The following is a 13,816-nucleotide window of genomic DNA, read 5'->3' as shown; positions in this document are numbered from 1 at the left end:
ACACAGTAATTTCATTAAACATAAATTCAGGTCTACACCAGTGAATGATCGCCCAGACCGCAGCTCACGCGTCCTCGGGAGTCCGGACCTGAAGCTGCAGGCTCCGTCGCCTGCGGGCGGAGTCCTGCCGGGGGGTTCCTGGCGGGGATCCTCAGTTTCTGCGGCCGCTCGGTCTCTCTCCTCTCCTAACTCCACAGAAAAAGTGAACAGTGTCTGGAGAAACCTCACACCGGCTCTCTGGTCCTGACCGCGTCCTCAGCACACCGCCTCGCTGCGCACGGGGGCCGGTTCCTCCCTTCAGAACGTCGGCTCGTCCCGTGTTGTGTCGCCGGGCTGCGCGAGGGCCTCGCGGTCCAAAGGCTGGAGCTCCTGGCGGGTTTTGGCTCACGGAGCGGTCGTCCTGAATGGAAGACAGGGCTCGGGGAAAAAAGAAAGGAGTTAAGGCAGGAAGAGAGTCCAGAGCGCAGCGCTCTAGGATCGGACCTTGCGCCCGGTCAGTGCGGGCCCCTAGGGCTCCTTGAAACCCCCCTGCCCCACAGCTCTTAAAAGCTGCTGGACAGCAACGCGCGTCCCGGATCATTGGCTGAAGAGAAGAGAAGAGCCAAAGTCTCGGTGCAGCACGGAGTTTTGTATTTCCGCGCGCTGCGATGACGTCATCAGTGCCTCGCTCGGGATTGGGTGCGCGTCGCTCTCAGGCGCTGCCCCATCCCGCAAGGCATGCTGGGATTGTAGTTCATGGCACGGCGGCCATTTTATGAGGCACATTAAAGCCAGTTTCAGGCCGGGGGGGGGTTGACCAGGGTTTCAGAGTTTGAATACGGTATACATTCACAAAATGTTCATAAACATTTATAAGTTCAGAGTTCACATGGGCATATGGGCGACGCCCTACATCCCCCCTCTAGCTGCGAGCGAGGGAATGAAAGGGTCCGTTGTCGCAGCTCGAAAACGGTCAGTCCATGTGGTCATGAAACTCTGATTGAAGGCGTGAGCTGGCCTGGGCGGGTCAGTATCACCTATGCAACTGTGTAAGAGTATGAAAATAAACAAAACACATTCAAGTAATAAAAAAAATGAAATAAAATTGTGAGTGTAGGCCTGAGTTTTACTTCCCTAACACTCCAAGATCCCTGCCCCCCCTTTTTTTTAGGGGTGGGGGGATTTGCACTTCTGGGTCAGAAGTTGTCAGTCAGCTGCAGACGAGTCATGCAGCTCGTTCAGTGCTCTGGCCAACAGGGTATATACGGCACCCCCCCCGGCCTGCTGATCTACGACGTCTGCGCCGTCTCTTGGGCGGTAACCTGGCGTCAGCACCGGGCCGGAACACCTCTCGGTCACTCTGTGGACCGTTCTCAGAATCTACGGTGGGACGTCTCTGTGTTTCCCACGCCAGCTCAGCGTACCCGCGGATTTCTCGCATTTTGAGATCTCGCCTCCTGGTGCAGTAAAGAGTTACCTTACATCGCACGCTTTCATGGAGGTTATGTAGGAATAGAGACTTAAAATGACGATCATTCTCCAAACCGGGAGTGTTGCGTCCCTGGAAAAACGCAGCTCTCAGACGCCAGTAATAATCTTTGGGGGTTTCTGACTCCTGGTGCTTAATTGAAGAAGCAGCCAGAGTAGCTGAAGCCCAGTCGGTTTCAGAAAAGTACTCCTCTAGCAAAGCCTGACGGAGTGCTTCATAGCAGTCTCTGGTTTTAGCTGGAAGGGATCTTATGAAAACACGAACGCTCCTGGCTGTGGTTTTCCAAAGAAGCTTTACCTTCTCGCTAGAGGATGCATGAGGTAAATCTCTGAGGCAATCCTGGACCTCATCAAGATAATTCTCAATATTTGACCCTGGATCATCCGGGTCAAAGTGTTCTATGTCATTGGCCAGGGACTCAAGGTCACGGAGACACAAGCCTTGTCTATGTGGCGGGCCAGGGTCGTCTGGTCCACCAGAACATTCCTGATACAACCGGTCCCTGTGCCGAGAAGAATAATTAGTTCTTGTCTGGTGTGGAACAGGTAGGTCGGAGTGGGGGTTTAAACCACCTGACACAACTTTTTGTCCATCAGGGAAAGGTTCCCGGAAATTTGGATTTACGGCCTTCAGATTATGAGGCTGGCCGCATTTCAGACTCAGCACCTCATCTTGAACCCGCGGAGCAGTGGGCCTGAGGGTGAACGGGGGGCACGCTTTAAGTCTGACCCCCCTTTCCTCATTTTGCACCTTGGTGGCTGCACTTTCATTTCATCCCAGGTGATAAGGTCTGGAACGGTGTCAGTAACGTTTGGGCTACTGCTGTCCCCCTGGGCTCAGACGGGATAAGCAGGTTAACTGCTGGATCCTTTCTCTGGCCCCCTGCTGGCCGTGGGTCAGTGTGAGATTGGTCACGCCTTTCATCACACTGCTGCAAATTGTTAATGATCGGGACACTGGAGAGTTGATCTACTTTAATTTCTGATTCGAGCCGTGGCTCGCGGTTCACATGCTTGTTCTCAACCCACTGCGGCTCCATTTTCTCGGAGCTTCGAGTGGACCCGTTACAGGAGTCCAGTGACTGCTGACGAAAGTCCAGCGACTGCTGGCGGAGACTAAGCGACTGCTCATGGAGGCTTAATGCCTTCTCCCGGAGGCTAAGTGCTTGCTCACGGAGCAGCCATGACTTTTCATGGCGTTCCTCCACGTGGCTGAACTTATGTGACTGGAGCTGGGTTTTGCAACTAAGCACATCGGAGAAGAATGCTTCTCTGGAAGAACTCTTAATTAAAGAGATCAACTCCTGTGTCCTATCACCAGCGTTACGTTCATAATTATGGACGTTATTCACCTCCCCTGAGGCGCATCGACTAGTTTCTCGGATTCGTGCTTGAGCCTCTCTTAACAGGCTTTTCAAGCGTTCAATCTCTTCCTGCGCATCGCAGTGCGCCAACACTTCCCCCTCGTATTTTTGTCGCCACCTGTGTTTGTTTTCCCCAGCATGGAGTTCTGCCTTACGTTGCCATAGCAACGGCAGTTTACCCGGAACGTTGGCTACACGGGCTTTTTTATACGGTTTCTTGGCGAAGCTAGTGAGCTCTGCTATCCTCCCTTCGCAGGTCTGGAGGTCATAGTTATTTATTATGCTCAGCTCATCTCTGGGTATTTCCATAATACGTGCAATTACTTCTTGAGTGTCGGTAAAAGTGACGCTGGGGGAAGCCTCGGCCCCCCCTTCATGGTTACCTGGGCTAGTCATCGCGCGTCTGGCCAGGGGCCCGGGAAGGAAGGGAACCTGGCGAAAAGCTTCCTATTCAAACGGAACTTGCCTGACGGTCCTGAGCGCGTGGCCCCGGACGGGGCGGCGGGATGCGTCTCGGTTCTGCGCGGGGCAGGCTGTCCACAGGTCCTTTCAGGTGAACTCAAGAGCAGAGAGAGAGAAGTTAGGAAAGGGGAACGGGTCTCACCCTGGGCCGGGGCCGAGCTTCGAAGCGGCTTCCCCCCCCTTTCCAGCTCCCAGGGACCGGGGACACGTGAAGCAGGAGTCGGAGCTCCGGATGAAAAGTTGAGACCGAGTTAATGGGAGCGGCTCCGCGGCTTCAACGGGCTGCAGGTCCAACCGAGCGGCCCGATCCGATGGGGGGGCCTTACACCTCCCCCCAGCCGGGGGGAGAAAGGAAGATGGGACCTTGGCCCGGAGCCAAACGTCCTGCTGCTCAGGAAGAGAGGTTGATCGGAAGAGAGAGGAAAAGGAGAGAGAGAGATGCAGCCGGCGCTGTCTGCGCCGCGGGTCCTCGCTGATCCTCCGGCCAGACCACGCTGCAGACCTCTCCTCTTGTCCCCCCCTTTAGGGGGGGGGGGGGTTGTGGTCCCTTTGGCCCGGAGCCAAAAAGACGTGTTGACCCGCCAGTTGAAAGAAGGAAAAAGAGACAGATGAACGCACAGCGCGGCGTTTTGATCCTACGCGCGCTGCGGTGACGTCATCGGTGCCTCATTGCGATTGGATGCGCGCCGCTTGTAGGCGCCACCCCCCCCACGCAAGGCATGCTGGGGGTTGTAGTTCATGGCCAGGCGGCCATTTTTGGAGGCACATTACAGCCGATTCTCAGCTGAGCCGTTTCAAAGTTGAATATACACATTCACAAAGTGTTCATACATTTTATAAGTTCAGAGTTCACATGGGCATATGGGCGAGCACAACAGTAGAGAGGGCGCCCTTCGCTACAGGATTAAATGATAGAAAAGTGTCAATTGGGTTGGGGCCAGGTTTTTTGGGGAAACCTGGCAGAGAGTGACGGATAAAATCCCTGACCTGTAAGTAACGGAAAAATTGTGTTTTGGGCAAATTAAATTTCTCTGAGAGGTCCTTAAAGCAGCACAACGTAACTTTCAGCTTTTCTGAGTTTGGCGGCATCTTTTGGACAAAAGCGGTATTGTTTTACCAGAAAGAACACTACGTTTCCCATGAGCACCAACGCGTACTGCCAGAAAACTCCTGTCCCGTCGCTGCATGTGTTTTGATGAGAGGAGACGGGACACTTTTCTGTTTCACCAAGTGAACAGACAGAACGCAAAAAAAAAGATGTTAAACTGCTGGAAAGGAACTGGAATTTACCGGGATACCTTAAACAAGGAACCCAGGGAGCGGTATATGGAGAAAATAATGATTATTAATTATTATTAATTATAATAATAATTAATCCCTACTGAAGAGCCATGTGTTTCAATAAATTTGTATAATAGTACAACATACAGTACATGTTTTGTATCCCTCTTACTTCTCTTTTCTTTTTTTTGACTGCTATATTATGGTGAATAGACTCCGAGGCGTGAGCAATATTTTTGTTTTCCTCGTGAGATTATTTTTTTCCTCTGCAGCTACAAATAAGAGTTAATATTTTTTCCTCAACAAACTAGTTTTATCTGAAGATTGGGGTTCATTGCACCGCAGAGAGCTGGCCAGCAACTGCGTTTAGCTGGCGAAGTGGGGAATAAAACCTGTGTTTTGATCCGACCCGTCTGTGTGAGTGTTTGTGGTTTAAGGCTGTTTATGGTTCTGCGTTAAATCGACGCAGAGCCTACGGCGTAGGGTACGCGGCGACACGCACCGTACGTTGCGTGTCGCCACGTACCCTACGCCGTAGGTCTGCGTCGATTTAACGCAGAACCATAAATCATGCTTTACTGTGTGTTTGGTCGTTACAGCCGCGATCCAAAGCGAGCCGACGACTCTTTCACTCTTTTACTTTGTTATATCAGATACTTGGCCTGCGTGGTTCTGCCTCCGAGCAGGAAACCGTTGAAAAGTTAAACCATTAGGATCTTTTCCCCACGTCTGTTGTGTGGAGCTGCTGCAGCAGCAACGGGTTACCAGCTTCTGTGGAGCTCTGCGCTCCACGCCCCGCCCATTTTCGTCTCGACTGCGAATCGGGAAGGAGGGGGAAGTGACGTATGCCGTAAAGCAGTCAAAGTCGTAACGATTTGTAGTTTTTTAGTGTGGCAGGGTTCCTACCATGCTCCTCAAAGTTACATAGTGCCAGTGAAGGCGATGCAGACCCCTCAGACCATGACAGAGGTGTCATTAAACCTGTTGGAAGTTGATGTACCATCACAATGACTCTGGAAATATGATATTAAGGTGGAAAAGTTACGTAGTGTCGCTTTAAAGGAGGAAAAACTATCATCTTTGAACAAGGCCGAGAATGAAGTGATGCCTTTCCTATGCCAGTCTATAAAGGAAGTATCATACTGAGAAGGAGTAAAGAAATGGTTGGAGGCAATAGGACTAAGAATCGAAAAATCTGCATACCCAAATGTTCTCCTAAATTGAGTCCACACCCTCAGAGTGGAACATATGACTGGATTTCGTATTTGTTGGGGTATTGGATGATTAAGTGGCGCACCGAGTAGTGCAGAAAGTGACATGTTCTGGACAGAGTTAAGCTCCACAGTTGTCCATTCCGGGCCATCGGACCGAAGGTTGTATCGGTGCCAGAAAGCGAGAGAGCGGATGTTTGCCGCCCAGTAGTAATAGCGCATATTGGGGAGTCCCATACCTCCGTCTTTTTTTGATCGTTGAAGTACCGTTTTGTTTATTCTGGGTCTCTTATTCTGCCAATGTATGTGGAGACAGTCGAGTCTAGTGAAGCAAAAAAGGATTTAGGAACCAATACGGGCAAACATTGAAATAAATATGTAAACTTTGGTAATATATTCATTTTTATAGAGTTTATACGGCCAGTCAGGGTGAGAGTAAGGGGTGACCACTGCTGTAGAGAAGTTCGAACCTGAGTTTGCAAAGGAATGAAGTTTTCTTTGAAAAGGTTGTCAAATTTACGGGTGATCTCTATTCCCAGATACGTGAACTGTCGTCTCTCCGTTGTAAATGGAATGTTACTATAATCCGCACCTAGGGCCTCATCGTTTACCGTTTAATATCTTCGTTTTATGCGAGTTAATCTTGTAACCTGAAAGAGGCCCAAATTCACCAAATAGAGACATCGCCGCAGATAATGAATTTGTTGGGTCCGAGACATACAGCAAGAGGTCGTCAGCATATAGAGAAACTTTGTGTTCTACGCCGCCCCTACGGATGCCAGCAATGCTGGCATTATCTCTGAGTGCGACTGCAAGCGGCTCTATAGCCATATCAAAAAGAATCGGGCTCAGTGGGCAGCCTTGACGTGTTCCACGGCCTAGTTTAAAAGGTTGGGAAGTTATGCCATTAGTCTGAACCGATGCAGTGGGGGCAGCATAGAGCAGTTTGACCCAGCCTATAAACATAGGGCCAAAGCCAAACTTACCCAAAACTAAAAACAAATATCTTCATTCTACACGATCGAACGCCTTCTCAGCGTCAATAGAAACAATACACTCTGGGGTTCGGTCGTGAGAAGGTGTATATAGCACATCCAGTTGGCGTCGGCCATTGAAGAATGAATGGCGGTTTTTGATAAAACCTGTTTGATCAGTGGATATTATATGAGGAAGGGCTTCGTCCAGTCCAGAATTTTAGCATCAGTGTTGAGCAACGAGATAGGACGATAAGAGGCAGGGTCGGTGGGGTCCTTCCCTTTTTTCGCAATGAACGTTATGAATGCCTCTGTCAGCGATGGTGGAAGTGAACTACGGTGGTGTGATTCAAGTAGGGCGGCGGCAAGTTGCGTTGAAAGGGGCTTCAAGAACTGCTTAAAAAATTCAGCAGGGAATCCGTCTGGTCCAGGCGTCTTCCCAGACTGCATCGAAGAGATAGCTTGAGCTAGTTCAGCTTGGACAGTTTATATAAAGTTAATCACTGTACTGGGACTCAGGGTGTCCTGGCATTATACACCACAGCTGTAACTGAGGTTGAAGTCTGGACTTCTACTGGGCCAATCCAAAGTTTTAATTCTTACATTTTCAGCAATTCTGATGTAGAACTGCTGGTCTTTTTTGTCGGGTTACATGATCCAAATGTGTTTTGATAGTGAGATTGATGGTCTCATGTTAGCCTTCATGACAACAAACCTCTTTATGAATGAGAGGGAAGTTCCCAGGATGCATAGCAGCTGACGTAGACCAAGCTTCCCCTCTTTGTCCTAACCAATAATGACTCTGTTCTTCATCTCCCTTTTCCTGCTCTACTTAACTGGGGGTCCCCCCTCATCATCCAGGTCCTGCTCAAGGTTTCTGGGAGAGTTTTACCATGTTTGCCTTTATATCCCACCTCAATTGGTTTACAATGCAGACTCTTAACTTTAATTTAAGAGGTATCACAAAAATATAGCTGTGGGTGTGGTATCAGCTGAGTGGCCGGGGGAAATGTGGAGCAGCAATTAAGGGAACAGTTCCAGAAGAGAGTAAACCAACTGTCTGTCTAAACAGTAACACGCTGGGACCAGGGAAACACCAGACACTAGAGCTGTTGCTGCAAGTCATTAAATAAACTAACCTTGTTGAATCTGTTTGTCTGCCGGAGAGAGACCCTGAGTAGATGGAATCTGCTACAATGGAATCAACAATTTAGGAATTAAAGCCATTTTAAGCAAAGAACCTCCATTTTCAGGGAGCTCAAATTTATTTTGACAAACTGACATGTAAATACAACCATATTTGATGATCTGAATCAATCCTTTGCAGCTCCACTGTATTTGACACACAATATATCAACCCAGTCTCACAGGAAAACGTGGTACAGGCTACGTTGGTCCACATTGCAAAACGTGGCAATGTTTACGATTTGCCCTCCTAAAACGTGAGATGAGAACGCATTCCGTGGCCCATTCATTTTAATGGTTTCTTAGGTTTCGTTTCTGTCACGTGACTTTCAAGCTTTCGGCTGTGAAGGAAAAATAAAATTGCTGCCATTTCTTTGATTCTCGGTCTAAATTGCAATATTTTAAGATAGTTTCGCCATGAAAAGCAGATTCATAGCAAGAAATATTGAAATTTCACAATATTTGTGTGTCTGCTTACCTCACGTCGAGCAACTTTTTTTTTTTTTTTTTTTTTTTTTAAACTTCTTCCGTGGGTCTCTCGCGGTAAAAACTTCTTCTTATAATTACCCGCGGCCCATTCTGACACCATGTGTTGTCTGTCTTAATATATATAGCAGACGAGGCGTGTAGCTGGTCTCATCAAGACGTTTATCTGGCTGCCATGGCAACAACAACTGACGCTTTGAGCTGGCGTGCTGCTGAAGCTACTGCGCATGTGCTAAGCACCTAGGGCATGCTGGGTAATGGAGTTCCTACACAGTAATCCATACAAAACAGGAAACCAAGTGGCTTATATGCTATTTTAATTACTTTTAATATTAGGTAGTTGTGTGAACTGTTAAGATATTATATTTTGTATAACTTTAGATGATATTATTTCAACATAAAACGGCTTTTAGTGTCCCCAGGGTGAAACATTTCTTTGAACTTTGAATTTCAGCACCCCAGTGTTTTTGTGAGACAACCCGGAAATTATTGCTGGCTCCAAAAAAAAGCATGTTGTTTTTTTATTATACCTTTTATTTGACAAGGCAATCACTAAATTAATTAATTTTATGCTGCGTAAATGCAACCTATAAATAATTATCCATACATATATGTTCCTTAGAATATATTGGACACTGGACAATGTAAACCTTTTTTTTGGTAATGAATTATCTCTGGCTTGACAGCTCGCCAGATCGTTTAGTGTATGTGGTGGTTTTATTTTGGAGGGGTGCAGCGTAAGCAATAATATTAAGACTTATTATTTTATCCGAAAACAATTGCATTTTTGAGGCGCATAACTTACTCGAAAAGCACGTCCCATGTGGCGAAAAATTACGTATTCTAATAGTGTCAAAAAGGGGCGTGACCTAATGGCTCACCAGCGCCCCCTAGAAAACTTTGTGCCTCAAGCACCACGATACGGTTTGACGTAGATGCACGAAAATCGGTACACACTTGTATCATGTCGCAACTTAAAAAAAAGTCTCTTGGCGCCATGGCCGAAACCCAACAGGAAGTCGGCCATTTTGAATTAATCGTGTAATTTTGGCGCAATTTATGCCATTTTTTTACGTGTCGTACTTTAACGAACTCCTCCTAGCAGGATCGTCCGTTCGACATAAAACTCGCTCAGGAGACACAAAAGACGTTAACCATGAAAAGTTATCAAAATCGTGATTTTTCGTGAAATGGCGTGGCCGTGGCGCCGCATCAAACTTCAACACTAAACAGGAAGTGATACTAGTAGCTGATTGGCCGATATGTGATCCTCATCATCATCACCATCATCATCATCACCACCACCATCACCTTCATCATCACCTTCATCATCATCATCGTCATCGTCGTCATCGTCGTCATATTCATCATCATCATCGTCATATTCATCATCATCGTCATCGTCATCATCGTCATATTCATCATCATCATCATCATCATCCTCATAACCTTCATCATCATCATCATCATCATCAACACCATCATCATCATCATCGTCATATTCATCATCATCAACACCATCATCATCATCATCCTCATCCTCATCCTCATCACCTTCATCATCATCAATTGGTGGAAATTGCATGCGCGAGGTTCCGTTCATCGCTGCCTGCAGCTTTAATTTCACTTATGTTTACAACATGTAGAGTAATTAATTGGGCAGCGAAGCCTCTGTGTTTTTATATAGGTTTGTCGAGTTGTTAATAAAGTAAAAAAAAATAAAAACAGATTTAAAAGGCCCAGCCCCCAGCTTGAAAAGCTGCCAGGCAACCTGATCTCACAAAAATCTGTGAAATGCCCATGACCTCTCACCACTATTTTCCGTGGTACTGTATATACACGGAAAATGGTATAATTCCGTGTGAGCACCACAGATATTGTACCATGCAAAGTCAATGTGATCCGTTGTCGTGATATATACACGGATTATGACATTATTATTATTTATATATTATTCTTTGTTATAGTGGCTAAATTTGCACAGTTCACTAACGCTTTGAGCTAGGAGTCTGAAATTCTAGACTCTGTATCAGGAGGTGACTCTCATCCACTGTGCCGAGTTTCAGATCTGTGTGACCTTCGGAAGTGTCAAAGGTCACCGCATGTGTTGCTTTTTCGGGCCTGCAAAGCATATTTCGTGTCTATTTTTGCACAGTTCACTAACGCTTTGAGCTAGGAGTCTGAAATTCTAGACTCTGTATCAGGAGGTGACTCTCATCCACTTTGCCGAGGTCCAGACCCGTGCGACCTTCGGAAGTGCCAAAGGTCACCGTGTGTGGTGACTTTTTTGGGCCTTTTTTGTGTGTTTTTTGAATAATTCACTAGCGCTTTGAGCTAGGAGGCTGATTTTTGACTATGTTGCAATGCAGAAGGCCCTTTGCTAGGATATTTTGGTCCCGTGGCTGTACGACTTCCACAGAGATAGTTGGCGTTGCAGAGGGTTCACAGAGTTGAGACTTGGCAAGCCCAATCAAGGCCCCATATGGAGGCCACAGGTCAAGTTTTACTTGGTTTGGTCAAATGTTGTGGCAACGGCGTCCGTTCAAATGTTGGAACAGGTGAAGTTTCAAAGCCCCGCCCATCGAAAAGTACAGGTCCGATCTGCACCAAACTAACGTCTGTCTGATCAGGGGATCCCCCCAAACAACATATAGAAAATTCAGACTTCTATGACTTCTGCAACAGTGTTTCCTCCAAAACGTCCTGGCTGGTTAGGAGGGTTTAGAATCGTATAGGTCTGAGAGCCTCCTGACTAATGGAATGGGGCCTATTCACTAACGCTTTTAGCTAGGAGTCTGAATTTTTTATATGTTGTTTGGGGGCATCCCCTGAACAGACAGACGTTAGTTTGGTGCAGATCGGACCTGTACTTTTCGATGTGATCGACTTTATTAACAACTCGACAAACCTATATAAAAACACAGAGGCTTCGCTGCCCAATTAATTACTCTACATGTTGTAAACATAAGTGAAATTAAAGCTGCAGGCAGCAATGAACGGGACCTCGCGCGTGCAATTTCCACCAATTGATGATGATGATGATGATGATGATGATGATGATGATGATGATGAAGGTGATGAGGATGATGAGGATGATGATGATGGTGATGATGATGATGATGATGTTGATGATGATGATGTTGATGATGGTGATGATAAAGGTGATGAGGATGATGATGATGATGATGATGATGATGACGATGATGATGAATATGACGATGATGATGATGATGAATATGACGACAATGACGATGACGATGACGACGACGACCATGATGATGATGATGGTGATGATGATGAAGGTGATGGTGATGATGATGATGAAGGTGATGATGAATATGACGATGATGATGATGATGATGATGAAGGTGATGAGGATGATGATGATGATAATGGTGTTGATGATGATGAGGATGAAGGTAATGAGGATGACGATGATGATGATGATGATGGTGTTGATGATGATGATGAAGGTGATGATGATGATGATGATGATGATGATGAGGAATATGACGATGATGACGATGATGATGAATATGACGATGATGATGAATATGACGATGATGATGATGATGAATATGACGACGATGACGACGATGATGATGGTGATGATGATGAAGGTGATGGTGATGATGATGATGAAGGTGATGATGAAGGTGATGGTGGTGGTGATGATGATGATGATGAAGGTGATGGTGGTGGTGATGAGGATGATGGTGATGGTGGTGATGATGATGATGATGATGATGATGATGATCACATATCGGCCAATCGGCTACTAGTATCACTTCCTGTTTAGTGTTGAAGTTTGACGCGGCACCACGGCCACGCCATTTCACGAAATATCACGATTTTGATAACTTTTCATGGTTAACGTCTTTTGTGTCTCCTGAGCGAGTTTTATGTTGAACGGACGATCCTGCTAGGAGTTCGTTAAAGTATGACACGTGAAAATGGCATAAATTGCGCCAAAATTACACGATTAATTCAAAATGGCCGACTTCCTGTTGGGTTTCGGCCATGGCGCCAAGAGACTTTTTTTTAAGTTGCGACATGATACAAGTATGTACCGATTTTCGTGCATCTACGTCAAACCGTATCGTGGGGCTTGAGGCACAAAGTTTTCTAGGGGGCGCTGGTGAGCCATTAGGTCACGCCCCTTTTTGACACTATTAGAATACGTAATTTTTCGCCACATGGGACGTGCGTGCCAAGTTTCACAACTTTTCGAGTAAGTTATGCGCCTCAAAAATGCAATTGTTTTCAGATAAAATAATAAGTCTTAATATTATTGCTTACGCTGCACCCCTCCAAAATAAAACCACCACATACACTAAACGATCTGGCGAGCTGTCAAGCCAGAGATAATTCCTTACCAAAAAAAAGGTTTACATTGTCCAGTGTCCAATATATTCTAAGGAACATATATGTATGGATAATTATTTATAGGTTGCATTTACGCAGCATAAAATTAATTAATTTAGTGATTGCCTTGTCAAATAAAAGGTATAATAAAAAAACAACATGCTTTTTTTTGGAGCCAGCAATAATTTCCGGGTTGTCTCACAAAAACACTGGGGTGCTGAAATTCAAAGTTCAAAGAAATGTTTCACCCTGGGGACACTAAAAGCCGTTTTATGTTGTTCTATGTTGAAATAATATCATCTAAAGTTATACAAAATATAATATCTTAACAGTTCACACAACTACCTAATATTAAAAGTAATTAAAATAGCATATAAGCCACTTGGTTTCTGTTTTGTATGGATTACTGTGTAGGAACTCCATTACCCAGCATGCCCTAGGTGCTTAGCACATGCGCAGTAGCTTCAGCAGCACGCCAGCTCAAAGCGTCAGTTGTTGTTGCCATGGCAGCCAGAGGCTGGGCCGCGGGTAATTATAAGAAGTTTTTACCGCGAGAGACCCACGGAAGAGGAGTAAGTTTAAAAAAAAAAAAAAAAAAAAAAAAAGTTGCTCGACGTGAGGTAAGCAGACACAAAAATATTGTGAAATTTCAATATTTCTTGCTATGAATATGATAAAATCTGCTTTTCAATGCGAAACTATCTTAAAATATTGCAATTTAGACCGAGAATCAAAGAAATGGCAGCAATTTTATTTTTCCTCCACAGCCGAAAGCTTGAAAGTCACGTGACAGAAACGAAACCTAAGAAACCATTAAAATATAATGGGCCACGGAATGCGTTCTCATCTCACGTTTTAGGAGGGCAAATCGTAAACATTGCCACGTTTTGCATTGTGGACCAACGTAGCCTGTACCACGTTTTCCTGTGAGACTGGGTTGAATATATAGGTACGTATGATCATGAGCGGTTTCTTTCTTCAGTACTATTGTTTCCATTAGTTTGTCCAAAGAACAAATGAG

Source organism: Cololabis saira, chromosome 4 (genome assembly GCF_033807715.1).
Source record: "Cololabis saira isolate AMF1-May2022 chromosome 4, fColSai1.1, whole genome shotgun sequence".
In the NCBI taxonomy this organism is placed as follows: domain Eukaryota; kingdom Metazoa; phylum Chordata; class Actinopteri; order Beloniformes; family Belonidae; genus Cololabis; species Cololabis saira.
Note: the sequence above shows the minus strand (reverse complement) of the source record.